The 4,674-nt window shown below is 44.2% G+C and overlaps 1 pseudogene; it reads left to right on the top strand.

Moving 5' to 3' along the window:
• Positions 1 to 3,876: 3,876 nt before the first annotated feature.
• LOC141106941 (5S ribosomal RNA) lies at positions 3,877 to 3,995 on the top strand (annotated as a pseudogene).
• The last annotated feature ends 679 nt before the right edge of the window (positions 3,996 to 4,674 follow it).

Below are 4,674 nucleotides of genomic sequence, written 5' to 3'. Positions count from 1 at the left end.
ATCTGTGGCAAGACTTGAAAATTGCTGTTCACAGATGCCATCCAACCTGTCAGAGCTTGAGCTATTTTGCAAAGAATGGGCAAAAATGTCACTCTCTACATGAGCAAAGCTGGTAGAAGCCCAAAAAGACTTACAGCTGTAATTACAGTGAAAGGTGGTTCTACAAAGTACTCAGGGGGCTGAATACAAACGCCCATCACACTTTTCAGATATTTATTTGTAAAAAAATTTGAAAACCATTTATCATTTTCCTTTTACTTCACAATTATGTGCCACTTTGTGTTGGTCTATCGCAGTGATGGTTAACCTTGGCACCCCAGATGTTTCTTTAATCGTACAATCACGGGAAACAGAGCCATAGTAATTACTACCCTGTTTCCCCGAAAATAAGACCTAGCGTGATTGTTGGTGATGGCTGCAATATAAGCCCTACCCCCCCAAATAAGCCCTACCCTGTTTCCCTGAAAATAAGCCCTACCCTGAAAATAAGACCTACAAGGACTTTAACTAGGGCTTATTTGGGGGGTAGGGCTTATATTAGAGCCATCACCGACAATCACGCTAGGTCTTATTTTCGGGGAAACAGGGTATGTGGTTATAGTCCACCTTCAGGTGCTGGACACTGGCACACCCTAAACAGGAAGTTGTCTCCCTATATAACCCTTCCCACTACTGGGAGTATCTCAGTTTTTTCGCCAGTGTCTAAGGTGTTGGTCATGAGTGAAGATGTGCTGTGCTGAGTTCCTCTGAAGCAATCCTTGCTGGGGATAGCTATGCAGCCGGACCCATTCAAAATGTCTTTTAGGCCGAATTGAATGGTACCCTGGCCTTGTATCCAAAGAAACCTGTAACCTGTACCTGTAACGCTTCTCTTTTTAGAGAGCTGGACCCCAGGATCCAGTACTTTTGGTATTAAGGCCATAAAGTTTTACTGGCGGGGTGCTTTTTACAGGCTTTTTACAGGATTGTGGGTTCCCCGAGGGTCCCCGGTTCCTGAAGGTTTGTTAACGGAACCCACCGTGAAGGGTGAAGATTGGGTCTGTTGGTTTTTCCACAGAAAACCCTGCAACTGGAAATGTAAGTGGAGTTTTTCTAAGGAATTTTAAAATTTTCTTATGAAATGTCTCCTTTAAAGTAAATGTTGTCATGCCTAAGTGTCGCCATTGGGGGTTGTATGAAGCACATACGCTTTCATGCTTTGCTCAGAGTCACGCTGTGTCACAGAAGCAGCAGACTTTTCCTCCGGCTAGCAGGCAGACCTCCGGTAAGTTTGGGGAGTTTTGTTTCCTCCAGACACCCCCACCTGAGCTGAACTCCTCCCCTCTTCAAGAAGCTGAGTATAAGGGAGAACTAAAAACGATCGGCGGCGGCTTCCAGGTCTCCTCCACGCCATCCCACGCCATCCCTCCCTCACTCAGCCAATCCCGTCGGATCAGAGGCCCGTCCTTGGGAAAACTCATTTTTTGGAAAAAGAAAGGAAGGGGGTGCGATGCGTTGGTGGGGGCGGGGCTTAGCGCAGCGTTGGCGTCCTCCAACACGGCAGTATGTTTTTTAAAAAAAAAGAAAGAGAAAAACTCCATTTATGCTGGCTGCAAAATTGTCGGAGAGACATAAGAGCAAAGAAGAGCATGAAAGAGGTTTTGGTGATACAGGCATTTCCTATTTGACACATTTACTATTTGCATCAGGCTGAGCATTAATAGCAGCGGCAGTAGCTGGACTATTGCTCAAGCAGTGGATGCGATTTCTTCTGGTAGTACCTCTGCTTTGTGCATTGGGCTATGGTTAGAAGGGGGGTTGAAACACCCCCAAAAAAGAGCTAAAAGGGTCTCCCTCAAGCTCTGGAAAGCCTACTCATCTCTACAAATGGCATCCTCCCCTGAGAGGGGGTGGCTGGTCAGAGTGAGCATTAGGGCCATGAAATGTCTACAACTTTTTTTAACACTGCAGCCCCTGTTTATTTTTTGATAATTTAAAAAAAAAAAGCTTAGCGACTTTATTCGCATCCCAGTGTGGGTCAAAATGCAACAGGTCATCTTCCATTATCTAGGACCCTTAAACTGAGGAACTAGGGGCAGGAGAAGACGAATTCCCTCAGGGGATCATGGTGAAGTGAGGCTGATGACTTCTCTTCTGAGGTGTCAAATCAGCTGTTCCAATCTTAAGATTGATGGTGCAATTTCTTGCTGAATGATCGCTCCACATTTATGTACCCTTAACTGAGTGTTTGGGTTCACTAAAGCCTTCTCAAGCTGTGCATGCCTTTTCCTGTCCATTCATTGCTGGAAAAGCTTTTTTGTATCTGAGAGGATCACCCAGATAAGCATTTTTTTCCCTCTTAAAAAGTTTTCACACTTTATCCTATGGTGGAGGAAATTCACTAAGTAGGGTATACCAGCAATTAACGCTGCTATATCCTCTGTGAATAAGTTTGACTTGTCCGGTAGACAATGCTCAAATGCTTAGGGATCCAACGGATAAAAAGGTGGAATTCCAATTGGAAAAAAAAACAAAACACTTTTTTTTCTCTAGCAGATTGAGTGTCTCAGCCTGCGCTGACAGTAATTGCTTAATCATTGAGAGACCAGTTTAAACAGGTGCTCAAGGTTATCCTGCTCAGCAGGCCCAGGAGGCAGCTTTATGTTTGCAATAGTTGCTATGAGAGATTCTATCCTTCAGGCCTTGCGCCCTTCACTAAGTGCCTTGTAAGAAGCTCCTGGCTAGTCTTCCTTTTTGCAGTGAAACAGCTATTTGGGGATGTTTTGGATACTACATCCAAAGAAATTCTAGTGGAAAGCACCCCTTTTGCCATTTAAGAAAAGGAGTAAATGTATTTTTGTTTTAAAGCTCCTTCTCCTGTGCCAGAGGCATCAGCCTCCAGGCAGTCACAGCGGCTTCCACCATCAGGTTCAATCTAATAGGGGGAATTCTTCTGCAGTTCTCAAGGATCTGGCAGGAAGAGTGTCGAGACGAATGGGGGACTTCCTCAATGGCTCCAGGGTACAAACTGGATTTCCAAGAGTTCCCGTATCTTTGTTTTCTCAGATCAAATGTTTCTAAGGATCCAGAGAAAAAGAAAAAAGTGATCATGGGGGTCCCCATGTAAGAACAGAGGTTGGGGTTTGATTCAAACCTCTTTTTTTTCACACTCCCAAATCTGAATGGACATTCTGGATCTCAAAAATCAAAATTCAATTCCTGAATATAACCACTCCTTTTTTTTCATATGGAGTCAATCCAAATCAGTTATCCCATCCTACAAGGAGGAGAACTTCTGGCGTCAATCGACATCAAAGATGCATACCTCCATATGCCTATTTCCTCGCTCACTAGTAATATCTACTTTTCAAGGTGGAAAATCTTCATTTTCAGTGTGTAGCTCTGCTTTCCGGTTGAGCTACTGCACCTTGAGTGTTTACAAAGGTTCTGGCCTCTCTACTAGCCAGATTAAGGGCCCAAGGTATAGCAATTATGGTTTACCTAGTCGATCTGTTCTTGATAGACCAGTCGGTAGCCCGCTTAGACCATAGTATGGTCACCACATTCAACTACCTGGAATATCTAGGTCGGATTCTCAACCTAGGAGAAATCTTCTTTGAAGAAGGCTAAAATACTTGGGTCTGATCATAGGTACACACAGAAAAGGGTATTCTTACCCCAGGCAAAAGATCAGCGCCATAAAGGAACTGATTTAGGTGGTCGAAGCAAGATTAAATTCTTTTTATTCAACTTTGCATGAGGTTGTTGGGAAAGATGGTGGCTTCATTTGAGGCTGTTCCTTATGCTCAGTTTCATTCGAGACTGCTGCAAAACAGTATCCTATCAGCTTGGAAGAAAGGGTTGAAACTCTACATTCCCAATGTGTCTGACTCCAAAGCCTATGGCCATATCACCCTGATAGCGCCCGATCTTGTCTGATCTTGGAGGCTAAGCAGGGTCGGGCCTGGTTAGTACCTGGATGAAAGACCACCTGGAAATACCAGGTGCTGTAGGCTGGGTGCGTTGGAGCCTCAGTTTATAGTTAATATCCAAAAATCTACTAAGGGAAAAATCCTTCCTTCAGTTACCTGGGAAGTGGTAACAATATATGCCAACCTTTTTTGTTTAGGTTGGGGAACAGTCCTGGAAGAGGCAACTGTCCAAGAGAAGTGGCTTAGATCAGAAATGGCCTTGCCCATTAAAATTTTAGAAATTCAGGTAGCACTCTTGGTCCTGAGGGCCTGAACGTTCAGTTTACGGTATTGTCCTGCCAGGATTCAATCCAACAATGCCACAGCAATGGCCTATATTAATCACCAAGGGGGCACAAGAAGTTGTGCGGCCCAGAGAAAGGTGAATCATATCCTATCTTGGGCAGAAAACAATATACTTTGCCTATCGGCAGTCTTCATTCTGGGAATAGAAAATTGTCAGGCAAACTACTTGAGTCACCAGCAGTTGTTCCTGGGAGAATGGTTCCTTCACCCGGATATCTTCTTGTCAATATGTCAAAAATGGGGGATCCCAGACATAGATCTGTTTGTGTCCAGGTTCAACAAAGAAATCGACAACTTTGTGTTAAGAACAAAGGATCCGCTAGCATGCGGAACAGATGCCTTGCTATTTCCGTGGAATTGGTTTTCACTGATTTATGCATTCCCTCCTATTCTGCCTGCATCCATGACTTCTTTGCAG

Source organism: Aquarana catesbeiana, linkage group LG08, assembly GCF_042186555.1.
Source record: "Aquarana catesbeiana isolate 2022-GZ linkage group LG08, ASM4218655v1, whole genome shotgun sequence".
NCBI classification, from domain to species: Eukaryota; Metazoa; Chordata; class Amphibia; order Anura; family Ranidae; genus Aquarana; species Aquarana catesbeiana.
Note: the sequence above shows the minus strand (reverse complement) of the source record. Positions and strands in the feature narration are given on the sequence as shown.